Source organism: Mustela lutreola, chromosome 7, assembly GCF_030435805.1.
Source record: "Mustela lutreola isolate mMusLut2 chromosome 7, mMusLut2.pri, whole genome shotgun sequence".
Taxonomy (NCBI): Eukaryota; Metazoa; Chordata; class Mammalia; order Carnivora; family Mustelidae; genus Mustela; species Mustela lutreola.
Window position 1 is genome coordinate 83,038,153 of NC_081296.1, and position 15,760 is coordinate 83,053,912.

The window sequence follows — 15,760 nt, forward strand, 5'->3', positions numbered from 1 at the left end:
GGACCATAAAACCAGCAGTTTCAAAGGTAAAGGAAGGAACATTTCAAAGCAAACATAGTAAGCTCCCTGTTTCCTATTCTTCAGTCATTTAAGACAATTAGACCCAGGAATCTAAGCCCCAGCCACGTGCTTAACCCAAGGTTCAATTATTGTGTACTGAGCAGGGCCACTCATTAACTCGCCTTCTGCTGACCCCTATGGGGAGGGCTGTGAGGCTGACACTTCGCAGTTCCTTGTTCCCTGATGAAAGTTCACCTCATGCATTTCATTAACTACTCCAAAGAATAACACATGAAACAATGATCAGATATACTCAGAATAAAAGCCAAATATGATGAGTTCTTTTTTCTTTTTTAAGATTTTATTTATTTATTTGGCAGACAGATCACAAGTAGGCAGAACAGCAGGCAGAGAGAGAGGGGGAAGCCGGCTCCCCGCTGAGCAGAGAGCCCAATGTGGGCCCAATCCCAGGACTCTGGGATCACGACCCCAGCCAAAGGCAGAGGCTTAACCCACTGAGCCACCCCTGAGCCCCCGAGTTCTAAATAATGTTGGACTGTTAATGTCAACAATACCCTGAACTTGCTGAGCTCACAGTAAGTGCTTGTGATACTTTCTCCATTATCTTCTTGGCATTATTTACACTTTATCAAGCATCAAGGCAGTGCTAGCTATGAGTAGACCTTTACATGGAACTGAGTGGCAACCATATAAGAAACTGACATTATTTTAGCATGAAAAATATTTAATAACTAGTTAATGGCCAATTAAGGAAAATATAGAACAAATAAATCATATTGCATCGAAAGATGCACTTTTAAACAATCATTTCTCATTGGTTTTCTTTCACAAATTTAATCTGGAGGAAGGAAAAAAAAAAAAGAAGAAGCCTCAGTGACCATCACCAATTTAGTGGATGTCTTAATAATGAGAAAAAATTATCCGAAGCAGTAGGCCTCTGTTCCTTCCCCTGCATTTAAGTGTCAAGGGGTTTTAGTTTTACTAGACTGAAGACAGTTTAAGTGTGGACATTCCACACTCTCATTTGTTCTGCCAACAACATAGAGTCATTTTTTAACTTTTTCTCTCAGGCCAGATCCAGTTCATCAAGAGAGTCTGTTGGCTCCATCTTTAGAATATACCCATAATGTGGATATAATATGGATATATTGTGGATATAAATGTGTTATATCCATGTATGGTTATGCATGGATATGCATGAATATAATGTAGATATATTCTGAACCTGGATTTCTATTTTAATATAGTTGGCTGCCTTTGTAAAAACATTATTCAGAGGAATAGTCCACAGGCTTCACCAGACGGCCCAAGAGATTGACAGCACAAAACATTTTAAGATCCTCTGATTTAGAAGATCTGGAGTCAGTTTCTACGTTGGACCCTACAGAAAGCTATGTTCAGACAATAATGTTCACCACCTCAGCTATGAAGGAAGACCTTTGTTTTATTAGGATATGAGTCCTACATTTTAATTCAAACAATCTCAACCTATTTCACCACTTCCCTAAGACATTCTTTCTCTGTTCTACATTCTTAAATATCCTTAAAATCATTTCTCATTCTGAAAGTTTTCTGGAGTATTATTCATTCTTAATATAGTTAAGACCCTAATCTCAGAACATACGCAAGAACCCAGAACCAACCTTGAATCCAATGCAACTACTTAAATAAAAGGAAAGTAGACATACAATCTCAAGCAAGGAAACTACCCAAAGGTCCCTAATGCTCATAGCTTCAAAGTTGGAAAGAAAATTAAGGTGATTTTGTATATCTTTTGCAGGGGGCCAATCACCAGATTTACTGTGTGTGTATGTGTGTGTGTGAGAGAGAGAGAGAGAGAGAAAAAAAAAACTTTCTATAAGGGGTGTCTGACCACTCACTGTAGCTACAGAGAACACTTGTTAGCATTCCTTACCAGATATGAACTTCCTAGGCCCATCAATATTCAAAGAAACCTTAAATTTCCTTCAGAAATTTTTGTAAAGCTACTAAAACCAGGGCCTGTTTTCTGTGTGTGTGTGTGTGTGTGTGTTGTGTTAACCGTTTTCAGTCCTAGCTTGTTTTCCCACAGCTTACTTCTCTCATCCCTGTTTTCCTTTTTAATTCTGGTGGTATGTTTTTTGCAGCCTGCTTCCTCACAACTGCTTAAGGGGTCTATTAGTTCAATCTCTTCAGTTTAACTTCTACTTGTAACATGTATTTTCTACATTTAACTCTTTCCCAAATTTTTTTTAAGATTTTATTTGTTTATTTGACAGAGAAATCACGAGTAGGCAGAGAGGCAGTCAGAGAGAGAGAGGAGGAAGCAGGCTCCCCACCAAGCAGAGAGCCCGATGCAGGGCTCAATTCCAGGACCCTGAGATCATGACCTGAGCCACAGGCAGAGGTTTGACCCACTGAGCCATCCAGGCGCCCCTCCCATATTTTTTGAGCAGCATTCAGCAGGTTGTATGTTTACATGTGTACATTTATATGTTTGAGCTTTAAGGGACTAAGATCTCTGAATAACCTAGGAATTACACATAGTTTAGATGCTACAACTTGGAAAATCATTTCTTGGCCCCCTACAGTGTGAGCAGGAAGATGGGTGCTTTATCTTTTCCATCATGTGGTTTAATCATATAAAAAGTTTCAGTACTATTAGGTAGTTTGATTTTAAGTAGCTCCAATTTAGGCATGCATAGATATGACATATTTTAAGTGGAAAATTTAAGTAGAGACTTTGGCCACATCTATGATGAAGATGACTAAAATTTTTCATTCTAACCTTTTGTGTTCAGTTAATGACAAACTCTATAAAGAGCTCTAAATTGAGGAAAGATCTTCCTTGTCCTTTTCTTGGCTAAGGATGATAACATTTTGAGTTCTTCCTGGGTGTATTTTGTTCTCTTTGTTAAAGAACACTACTTCCCAGAGATACAGGGAAATTAAAACATATATATATATATACATATATATATATATATATATATATATATATATATATATGAATAAGGAGAAAAGGACTACATTGAAGCTTACATCTCTATATATCTTTATACAGATATAGATATAAAGAAAAAGGAAAAAGAAAAAAGTATGTGTGAAAATTTTCAAGTTAAAAAGTTACTATGGAATATGTTGTACTAAGAATCTAGTTGAAATGGTAAGTGTGTAAAAAGAAAAAAAAAATGTTGAGAAAGAATTTTATAAAAAGAAAAGAAAAGTCAAATCTAAGAAATAAACAGGCCATGAGGCAATACCAGGAACTTAATATACTATTTTCCCCTGGTGTTGGGGTTGTACAGTTTTATGACGACCCTTGGGTTGTTGTCCTCTTGTTCTTCCAGCTTGTCTTCCAGGGAGAGGGGCCTGATGTATTGTTTCTGAAAAATTTAATAAAAATTTTGAAAATTTTGATAAAAATTAATTCAGCAAATCTTACAACTGAAGAGAAGCAAAAGCCCATCGTCTGATAGTAAACTCAAGAGCCAGTCAAATGTCAACTGATCCAAACTGCTAAAAATCAAATGTCAGAATTGGTAGCCATTACTGAAAACATGGCACTTTAACTAGCTATCAGGAACAGGACTCTTAGCAGTGACTGTGGACTTCTGGGTACAGGAAAGCACACTCCAGAAATCAGAGAAGTAGATGTATGTTTCTCCTTCTGCAAAGGACAGACTTGCTCAAAAACCACATACCTCTGGGCTTTTTGGTTTCCTCCTTAGAATGGACCATTTTCAGGGCCCATAAACACAGCGGGCTCCCTGTCATCAAGAGTGTGTGAGAGTGTGTGCAGCAAACTCTGAAACCTGACACCAGTACCAAACACACACACACACACACACACACACACACATATACACACACGCCCCCAGTCAACATATGCTCTTATTACTAACTAGATGCAATTTGTTAACTTGTCCTGGACTGTTTTTCTTATTTTTCTCTGAGGACAGTTAGTGTTTTCGGCTTTTGTATAGTTCAAGTTCAGACTTTCCTTGCTAGAGCCAAACCCATTTGTTAATTTCAAGCAAAACAGCTCTCTCTGTGGGTCCCCAAAGTCAACTCTGCTTTTCTCTCTCTCAATTCTTGATTCCCTTGATTCTCCCCAAACCAATTTTAATCCAGTTTCCCTGCTCTAATTTTTTTAAATAATATCTCAAATAGCAACACTCTGTGGCAAATCTGGCAGAGTAATCTAGTTTGTCCTTGGATGATTCTTTGCTCTTCTTATTTCTACCTTAAAACAAAACAAAACAAAACTCACGTGAAAATAAATTGGTTCTGAAAAGGATATTGATCTCTTTCTTCTAGAGCCAGTCACATTTTCATTTTCCCTATATCTTACTTTGGTTTTATAGTTTTTGTAAAAAAAGACCAAATACAGATTTTTCACCTTCATTGTCTTTAAAGCCCAATTAAATCACTGCTATTTTTCTCATACCCAAAGAGTGTTACTTTAATTCACCTAGAATAAGGGCCAATATGTTCATCAGGCTGCACTACATATGTTCTTAGAAGCTGAAAATTGAGGGTGCCCAGGTGGCTCAGTCACTTAAACGTCTGCTTTTGGCTCAGGTCATGATTCTGGGGTCCTGGAATCAAGTCCTGCATCAGGCTCTCTGCTCAGCCAGAGGTCTGTTTCTCCTTCCCCTACTCCTCTTTCTCTCACATGCACTCCGTCTTTGTCTCTTTCAAATAAATAAAATCTTTTTTAAAAAGTTGAAAATGCACTTATAGTTTTGAAAACTAGTCACAGTGCACTTAAAAAACTCATCAAAGCTGCTTTAAATTTGAATTTTACCACAATTTATCTTCATTGTGAATATTAATATTAATACACTTGATTATTATAAACAAGGCCCAGCTGTACTTAATTTATAAGGACTTTGAGATGCTAAAGATAAAGGCATCACTTCCTACCTTGACTCTGCTCTGCTCACTTTGTAAGCTAAGGATTCCCAAATGTTTTGGCCTCTGGATTCCCTAAATTTCTTAAAAATTATGGAGGATCCTAAAGACATTTTCTTAAAACTCAAAAAAATCTAAAAGCATGTATTTACAAATAGCCTAAAATAATAATAAACCTACCACATGTTAATATAAACATATTTTATGAAATATCACTATATTTTCCAAAATATTACTTAAAAATTAATAAGAAGATAGGCACTGTTTTACATTTTTGCAAATTTCTTAATCTCTTTAATGTCTGTTAATAAAAGATAGCTGGAATCTAATATCTGCTTCTAATCTTTTAAATTAATTAATTAATTAAAATTATCAATGAACTCATTAAAATCAATTTTAAAAATCTATGGAACACTTCATATTGCTTTTGGAAAACTCTACTGCACATATATATGAGGATAAGAGTAGAAAAGACAAATAACATTACAAAATCATAGCTCTGACCATGAGGACCTCCTGACAGGGTCTTGGGGCTCTTCCAAGAGCCCCCACATAACACTTCGAAAACTGCTATTTGTTCTAACTAGAAGTAAAGTCTAAATAGAATGGGGGAGAGTAGTGCAAACTATTATTACAGAACAGCTTACTGTAGCTAACTGAGAGATGACAAAATTATATTAAGGATGGAACAAATTTGGTGGCAATTAACTGGCAGAGTCATGCTGAGATATTTTTCTTGGGCTCAGTTATAAACAGGGTTGGAGGGACGCCTGGGTGGCTCAGTTGGTTGGACGACTGCCTTCGGCTCAGGTCATGATCCTGGAGTCCCGGGATCGAGTCCCGCATCGGGCTCCCAGCTCCATGGGGAGTCTGCTTCTCTCTCTGACCTTCTCCTCGTTCATGCTCTCTCTCACTGTCTCTCTCTCAAGTAAATAAATAAAATCTTTAAAAAAAAAAAAAAAATAAATAAATAAATAAATAAATAAACAGGGTTGGAAGACCTATTCAATGTAAGGGATGGCTGGTATTGGGTGGTGGGACGCCCTAGGAAGTTGAAGTCTGTCCTTTCTTATTTCTCTGCATTTCTGTGAGGAAAGATCACCACCTTCTACTGACCAAGGCTATCCTGTCTGAAAGAGTTCCATTTTACCAGATTATAGTACCAGATTATTTTCTTAAGGATATGATGTTCCTTTTTTTTTCTTAAGGATATGATGATACTTGTCATCACCAAGCACTACTCTGCCCTTTGTTCCAGACCATGGTGGGAAAAAATACTTCTCTTGCACAGTAAACACAAAAACCAAAGTAACAACACAAAGTGAAGCAAGCAAGGCAATACACGGACACAAAAAGCCCTTTTATAACCTTCTTGTAGAAGAGAAAACTCGGGAGCATCATTAAGTTTCATTAATTTCCATTCAACAAATTCCAGCTTGACATCATAATTTTCTATTGCCTTTTTTCTCCAGTTGCTGCTTTGTTTTTCACTATGGAAACAGAGAACACCTAAATAAACCTAAGTGCAACAGAAATCAGATGTTTTCCTGCAACGATGTACCATGGCCTTTCTCTCACTCTTTGATCTTTCTCTTTGTAGGCTTCTGATTTCACAGAGGACACCACCAGTGGGGAGAGTGAAACTTTCCAAATTTGGAGATGAAGGGAGGGCCTCAATTATAGAGCAGGTCCTGCTTGGGTCAAATGGGCACACCTCCCTTTCCACAGCTACTCAAAAGTCACAGGAAACATACGACATGCCCTACAAAGTCCCCTCGGTGGGCCTGGTTTTTTAATAATGTATTTAGAAATGAGTTTCTCCACTGACAGGATTACACAGAGGCATTTTTTTCCCTACAGTGCTCATAAAGTGAGGAGCAGTAGTTACTTAAAATGTTTAATCATTAAAATCGTGTATGCATGTGTGTGTGGTGTGTGAAAAAGAAAGAGACAATGAGAAAGAGAAGAAAGAAGGATGATTTTGTTGCCAGGATTAAGAAGCTATGTTGAAAAAGATTGACTGGACTAACTTGCCAATGCCATTTATGGCTTGGGCTAAGAAAAGCCAATCTTTTGTTGAATCGCCTAATGTAATAAATTGCATTTGGAGGGTTACAGACTTCTGTACAAACTTTTCAACGAGATCTAATTGGAAGTGCTACTCACATAGCCAGGAGCATTCTGAAAAAACAGCACAGTAGATTAACACCATTTTTAAAAGTCAGGAAGTCCTTTCTTCCCACGAAGGAGGGTTTTCCAGACATTATCTTCAACTTTCAAATATTATAAAGAAGGTCTCCAGCTCTCTCTTTCTCCCTTAAGCCTATAGTCTTCCTCCCTCCCTCTCTTCTTCCCCTCTCCTTCTTTCTCTCCATCCCTGCCAGTCCTCCACCCCACTCAAGCCATGAGTGAGTGCTGTATGGGAAGCAAGACTTATATAGTAAATGACTTATCAATCAGCTGTGTCCTAGATATTGTTGATGAAAGCAGCAGGGATTTCCTTCAACTGGTTTCTTATTCAATTGATTCCCAGTTGAATAACAAATGTTCAAACATGTGTCTGAAGCTTTTGTTAAATAGATAGTTAGAGGCAAGGATTACTGTATATACGACTACAAAAACATCTTTTCATCCTTTCTCCTAACCTACGAAATTTCCTTATGTAGCAACATTCGATTTGCCAGTCTATATGCCTCATCTGAATAATAGCAAGTAGACATAACCAAACTCAAAATGACCACCTTAGAAAGAGAGATTTAAATGAAGGAGAGCAAAAACTTCTCCAAACTTTCTTCTTATTCTCCCTCATTCCCACCCACCACTACATCCTCGCCAGATACTGGAGTGGATCCAACAAGTGTCTTATGATAATAAGAGCCAGGGTAAGACATCAGCAGTTTCAAGTTAACAAAGTAAAGTTTTGAAAATGAGAAGTAATACATAAAAGCAAAAGTCTGTCTCCCAGCATTTGTGTTTTCTCTTCATGATATTTGCATCATGTGCAGAGGATTTACAACATAGAAACCTGAATATTTTGATTAATCACAGAAAATATAAGAGATGGCAGAGCTTGCCAGAGGAAAACTGAATACATGAAACATTCAAAATGTGTGACCCAAAACCCCAAATATTGATGTATCCTCAATATTCTTAGCACGTATAGATTTTGAATGAACATTTTATTTTCTTGTCAGTGATTCAGAATTTCCACTGCTTCTGTTGAGCAATGAGGGAAAATCATGCCAACTGGGAGAAAGCTTTATTTTAAGGTCGAAGGCATGAAATAAGCACTAAGAAGACAATTGTACACCTGTTTTCAAGAGTAAAAAGGCATCTCAAATCTGCTTTGCTTTTGAAAATTTGGCCAAGGAGTGTATTTCAAAGGCCCAATAGCCCATAACATTATTCCCAGGGCTCTGTGCTCTCTGCCTAATTGGGAGTCTACACATTTGCATAAGCATGATACTTCATGATTAATGCATAAGACCCAGCACGGAGCCCAGTATCAATCCGTCTGTGGAGGCTTTTCCCCACACTGAAAACAATCATTGTTCCTAAAATATAATCCATCAAATGTGCAGGTATGACTACTCTGTAGAATATCAGCCTACTTAAATGCCATGACAAAACCTTTAGAGAATTGTAAACCTCTTCTACGTAAGAAAGATGTTTTATTTTAAGATGCCCATGCCACTGCTGCCTTGGGACCATCATCATTGCCAGGAAAGGTGTATTTGCAAAACCAAGTGTCAGGCCTACAGATTGTTTCCTGTTTGGCCTAGGCAATAAATATAAAGGGAAGACTATTAAAATGAACACCTTATGATCACTTTCAGATTATGAAATAAACGATAGCTCTTCCCCTTGGTATCTTCAAACACCAACCAACAGCAGTGATGACTTCTAGTGTGAGGACTCCACAATGGTGAGGGGAAACTTAGTCAACAATGTTATAAGGCGAAGGGGTTGCACTTCAAAAATGAAGTCAATTCTCTATTTGATGGACGACCTCCCAGTTAAGGAATGGAACTCCTGGGATACATCTAGGTGTTCCAAATGGTGTTGCCAATACCTTCGCTGCAGGCTGGGTCACTTAATTAAGCAGGAACCCATTCCCATGGGAGGAAGTGGAAATGTGAAGTCCGCCAACAGATCCCAATATGCTCTGGGAATCAATGTAAATGAACTTTTGAGAGACTTCTTTCTAAAAACATCTGAGATGGAGTTTTTTAATTATTAAAAATTAATATATGATTATGAGAAGAAATAAGCCATTTAGAATTCTATGAAATTAAGAGTAATAGTCTGACATCTCCTTCTTTTCCCATGCAGCTTCCCAGTGATGATCTCCTGAGTGAATTATGTATTCTTCTGGATGTTTTATTTTATAGGCACATGAGTGTGTGTGTGTGTGTGTGTGTGTATCTTGACAAACTTTGGGGTAACACTATATTATGCATACTTAATGTGACTTGTTTTTCCACTTCACGATTGTTCAAGAACTTTCCCAAAAGTACATTCATGTTTATCTCATTCTCTTTAATAATTTCATGGTATCATGTTGTATGGATTACCAACACACAAAAATTCTCCTAACATCAAGTTTGTTTGTTTGTTTGTTTGTTTGAAATCACTACAAGCAATGTTACATTTTGGCTAGCAGATAACTTACGGACAAAGACTTTCTTGATCACTGCTGTATCCCTGGTAGTGAACACAGAGAACAGCACATAGTAAGTGTTCAATAGATTATGTGTTTAATATATAAATGAAATACGCAGGGAAATCTCCATTGTTCCTTTATGGGATATATGAATTTAAGGTGTGTATCAAAACTGCCTATTTACCTCCAAAAACATTGTACCATTTTATACTTACACCAAGTGTATTAGTCACTGTATTCTATTTACCAACAATGGGATTATAGACTTGTTTCATTTTCCCTAATGTGATTAATGATTAAGTGTGTTTTATTGTTTCCAATTGAATTTCATTAAATTTTTTAGATTATTTATTTATTTATTTGACAGACAGAGATCACAAGTAGGCAGAGAGGCAGGCAGAGAGAGAGGAGGAAGCAGGCTCCCTGCTGAGCAGAGAGCCCAATGCGGGGCTGGATCCCAGGACCCTGAGATCGTGACCTGAGCAGAAGGCAGAGACTTTAACCCACTGAGTCACCCAGGCGCCCCTGCATTACATTAATTTTGAATAATTAATTAACTTTAGGACTATTTTAACTTTAGTACTATTCCTAAAGTTATTAACCATTTATATTTTTCCCTTTGACTATTCATATCCTTTGACCATTTTTCTGTTAGATTGTCAGTTAATCTTTTTCACATTGATTTTAATGAGCTTTTCTGTCTGTTGAAAGATTCAATCCTTCTGCTTGATACATTTTATAACTATTTTTAATAGTTATTTATATTTAGTTATTTTCGTTACATATAATATTTATTTAGTTATTATATAATATATTAAATATAATATATAATATAAGTTATTATTTATAATATTATTTAGTTATTATATATAGTTATTTTAACTATAACTATTTTTTAATCTGTGAAATAAATTTGTCATTTGACTCTACTCATCCATCCATCCATCCATTAATCTTACTTAACAGAAAAATTTTTTAATACTTACACTCAAAATATATCAGTTATTTTTCTTTATAGTTGCTGGGTTTATTATTAAAAGAGCTTTCTCTTCATTCAAAGTATAAAAACAAATTTACTCATATGCCCTTCTAATATTTGTAATTTTCACTTACACATTACTTTTTTTAAACTAATTTGGAATTTATTTTGATATAATGAGAGAAGAGGGAATCAGGACTCATTTAAATTTGTGTCATTCAAGTGAGCTAATTATCCTATTAGTATATATTAAGAAGTGCATACTTTCAAAGATTTGAAAAGTCATCTGTATCACAGGCTGACTCTCCTAGGTACATGAGTTTATTTTGAACTTCCTGCTCTGGTTCATGGTCATCAGCTTTATTCCTGCATCAATGCCATACTGTTTTAATTAATGTTGCATTCATGGTACATTTTATTCTTGGATACCATTAGACCCCCACATTTCTTTTTTGTTCTCAGTATTCACCCAAATTTATATTCACCCAAATTTGTATTTTAGAATTATTTTGTCAAAATCAAAAAGTTAAAAAATTAAAATTAAACATTCCAGTATTTTGATGAGAATGTATATATGGTTTTAGCAGATTTTTTTACAAAGGATTGCTATCTCTGCAGCGTGAAGCTTACTAACCAAAATATAAGATGCCTCTTTTCATGTCTTCAGTCTGCTTTTTTTTTTGTTTTGTTTTGTTTTCTTTATTTATTTGAGAGAGAGAGAGAGAGAGGGAACACAAGTAGAGGGAGCAGCAGAGGGAGAGGGAGAAGCAGGCTCCCCACTGAGCGGGTACCCACCCCTCCGCCCCCACTCCGAGGCAGGTCTCCATCCCAGGAACCCTGGAATCATGACCCAAGGGAGTAGAAGGCAGATGCTTAATGACTGAGCCACCCAGAAGCCCCTTCAGTCCTCTTTCTACGCCCTGGTCAGCGTTCTAAAGTTCTCTTCATGCAGGTTTGCGCATTTTCAAAAGCTTTTCTCTGGCTTTATTTTTTTCCTTGCTTTTGTAACGAAGATATTTTCTTTCGTATCAGTTACTGTTTTTAAAACCAAAAGCTAATTATTTTATAGATTAATTTTGTAACCAGGCACTTTATTAAATATTCATATTGTGTCTAATAGCTTTTCAGCTGATTCTTTGGGGCTATATAAGTACATTACCATGAAAAACAAATTTGTCTCCCTCTTTGGAAAATTTACACCTGTTATTTCATTCCCTTGTCCTCTTTTGACATATTGATATGACAAATGACTTTGAGATGAGCCCCAGTTATTCATGATTTATTACTTATAGAAGTATTCATTAAACTCTGTTTTTATTTTAATATTTGATATAACATTTTATTTAGAAGTTTTGCACTGACATTCATTAATAAGATCAGTTTGACATTTCCTTTTTATGCTGTGTTTGTCAGATTATGGGATCAATTTGAGCAGCTTTATAAAAACAACTCAAATGCTTACCTTCTGTATCCGTCAGATTCCAGTAAGAAGCATGGGAAGCATTCAGGATATTTCCAGCAGAGAGGGAGTTGAAATAGAAGTCCAGTCTCAAGATGTTTGGTAGGGCTGGAAGAGCAAGATCTCACCCTGAGATCAGGACCTACAAGAAGCAGCTGCAGGTTGGAAAAAGTAACCACGTAGTCGTTGTGGCCACTGCTGCCTTTGGACCACTACCACCCCCTTCACAGCTACTCAGGAGCCCGCTCACACCAGCCCTGGACAGGCCACCACTGCCAGAAGGAGAACTTGGCTTCTCCATTCTTCCCCCTTCCTAATCTTACATTAGTGCCTCCAGCTGGCAGAATTAACCAGAACCCTGCTAGAAAGAGCCCTGCTTCCAGATCCTCGAAATACAGAAGAGAATACAGATGGTCAGATAAGAGGCTGGATACCAATAAATAATAGCTGGCATACCCTTTTCTCAATTTTCTCGGACCATGTAGATGACACTGGATATCATCTATTTCGTGAAGTTTTGAAAAAATCAACTGTGAAACATTTGGACTGGTGCTTTTGTAGGAAATTTGATAGTCTTAGTTCCCTCCCATGGAGAGATTTTTTGCCTGCCTCTTTTCATGACAAATTTAGTAAATTATGTTTTCTTACAAAATTGTCTGTTTCGGTAGGTTTTCACACTTATTTGCATAGATCCATGCTTTATAATATATGTTGTGTTTTTCTGCATCAGGGGTTATTTCTCTTTCCTTATTTTTTTTATAGTATGCAGATGAATGCTCAGTCTCTCTGACCCCTTGCCCAGTGCCCATGCCCTAAGCCCCCAATTTTTTAATATGTTATGGTACTTGCAGATAGGATAAGGCTATAGACCTTGAGAAGGGAAGAATTTCTTGGATTATCCTGGGGGACACAATCAGAGCACAGAAACCCTTAAAAGCACAGAACTTTCTCTGACTGGAGTCAGAAAATATGGCAGAATGAATGTGGCATGAAAAACATGGGCAAGATTAGAAGTATGAGAAGGATTTGACACACAGCTGCTGGTTTGAAGGAGCTGAGAGAGGCTCCTCACTGGAAGCCAGCAAGGAAGCAGTAACCTCAGCCCTACAATCACAAGGAAGTGATTAAACTTTGCCAGTGCTTAAATGAACTACGAAAGCAGACTCTTCCCCAGCATCTCAGAATGAGAGCTCAGGTTGACACCTTCATTCATCCCTTTCATCCCTGGGCCAGAGGAACCTGATGATCATCTAAGCCCACCTACACTTCTGACCTACAGAATTTTGAGATAATAAGTTTGTGTTGTTTTAAGCTACTTTGTGGTAATTTGGGACACCTGGGTGGCTCAGCTGATTAAACAGCTGCCTTCAACTCAGGTGATGATCCCAAGGTCCTGGGATCCAGTCCTGCAACAGACTCCTTGCTCAGTGGGGAGTCTGCTTTTCCCTCTCCCTCTGCTGCTTCTGTCAAATAAAGAAATAAATCTTTAAAAAGAGAGACACAGAGAGAGAGAAAACAAACAAAAAAACCTGTGGTAATTTGGAAAAGCAGCAACCAAAAACAGATATATTTTTAATTGTATATATATTTGTGTTTCTTCTGTTTTGTTTTTTGATTACTTTAGACAGCTTTATCTAGTATATGGTTTGGTTTTGATTTTTCAACGATGCAACTCCTATATTTATTCATTGATTCTGCCACTATTTTTTCCAGCTCAGTAATTTCGGAGAAATTGATTCAACCTTTGCTTTGCATACAAATAGAATCATATCCTATGTATCCTGCCATGATTTGCTTTGTTCCCCTCAAAATTATGTTCCTGAGATTTTTTTCCATGTTCTTATAGTAGAGGCAGTTTCTTCACACAGGTTTCTAGCATTCATGGAGTGCATCCACAAAGAATTCATCCATTATCTACCTGAGCGGTATTTGGTATTTCCAGTGTCTGTGTGTCCATTTGCTTTAACTTCTAGAAAATGTGTTGCTGCAAACATTCTTATATCATGTCCTGGGGCTGAGGTACATCATTTTCTCTAGGGCGTATCAAGGAAGCAGGGTAGCTGGCATTATTTATGAGATAATACAAACTGTTTTCCAAGATGGCTGTACAAATTTATATTTCCACCAGCAATGCTGAAGAGTTCTGATTACTGTAAACCTTTGCCAACACCATCTTTAAGGCATCTTTTGATAAACAGCAGTCCCTGGTTTTACATGAGTCAAATTTATCCAAGTTTTTCCCTGTATGTTGTACCCTCTTTTTATGTCTTAAGAACTCCTTTACCTAAGATATTGTAATTTCTTCTTATTTCTTTTTTCTTTTTAAGATTTTATTGGGCAGAGAGAGAAAGAGAGACAGCGAGAGAGGGAACCCATGTCTAACCAATCATCCTAGCACAGTTCAGAAGTCCATCCTAGCATAGACTGAAAAGTCCATTCCTCATCACTGACCTGCAGTCCAACTCTGTCATAAATCCTTTCATTATATAAGTTGCTATGTTTAGGGATCATCTACTATGTTATATATCTCTTCCTCCTGTGCCAGTGTCATATGGTCACAATTATTCTAGATAATTGTAGCTCTGGAAGTCAAGTCTCTTCCATCTTGTTCTTCTTCAGGAGGGTTTGGTTATTATTTACCCTTTGTGCTTTGGTATAAATTTTAAATTCCTTGTCAAGTTCCATGTAAAAATCAGCGTGTACACACATACGTGTGCACAAACCCATTCAGGCAAACTTCAGACTTTTGGTAGAATAACCTTAAATCTATGGGTCAGATTGATTATTTATCCTTGAGGGAGATTTCCATTTTCTGAATTTAAAACAAAGGCTTTTTTTTTTTTTTTTTTTTTTTTTTTGGTAGGGGAAGGGGTTTGATATCCAATTATCTTTCCCAGGATGTGTGTTTACATGTTTTTTGACAACAGTTTTTCCTAGTACAGAGGGACACATTTTTGATGTATAGGATCATATTTTCTTTCATTTCAGGGGAGTTTTCTATTACATCTTTGAAAATAGACCATTTTCTTCCATTATTCTCTACTTCAGGAAACACCAATTATTGACACATATAATCTCCAATTTCTGGCTTCATATATATTACAGCCTCTTTTGGACATCATTTCTTCATCTTCTCTGCTCTATTTTGCTCATTTTCCTAAGAATCTCCCCATGTTATTGGTTTGATTGGTACCCATGTTGATTCTCTACTGCTCTATTTCTAATTTATAAATTAATCCCATAATGTAGCTATTTTTACTGAAGGTCTTTTTATAAATTGGCTTAGCAATATCCTCTTTTAATTTACACTATCTTCTTATTCTTTTCCTTTGTGTATTTAATCACCTTAAATCTGACAGTTCCCAACATTTCCTGTAGAAAATGTTCTTCTTTTTTATAACACATGTTCTTCTGGAACGGTCCTTTACCTGCAATAATTATATATTTTCTCTTTTTTCTAGGCTTTTTTCTTTAAAGACCTTATTTATTTATTTGAGAGAAAGAGCACAAGGTGGGAGGAGAGGGGGTGGGGCAGAGGAAGCAGCAGCAGAAGCAGGCTCCCCGCTGAGTGGAGAGCCCAGCATGGGACTGATCCCAGGACCGTGGAGATCATGACCTGAGCCCTGAGCAGCAGGCAGACACTCAACCAACTGAGCCACCCAGGTGCCCCAGCCTTTTTTTTTTTTTTTTAAATAGTTGCATGTTTCTTTCACCGCGCACATATTTATTCAAAACTTCCATA

At 37.0% G+C, this 15,760-nt stretch overlaps 1 long non-coding RNA gene across 1 annotated transcript in view; it reads right to left on the minus strand.

Annotated features, from left to right (window-relative positions):
* Nucleotides 1–3,207: 3,207 nt before the first annotated feature.
* Nucleotides 3,208–15,760, minus strand: part of LOC131835331 (uncharacterized) — a 35,621-nt gene continuing 23,068 nt past the window's right edge. Inside the window, exons 3-4 of the long non-coding RNA XR_009355131.1 lie at nucleotides 12,022–12,160; nucleotides 3,208–3,386 (exon numbers count right to left, since the gene is read on the minus strand). This is a non-coding gene — a long non-coding RNA (uncharacterized LOC131835331). The remainder of the gene's footprint in view (nucleotides 3,387–12,021; nucleotides 12,161–15,760) is intronic.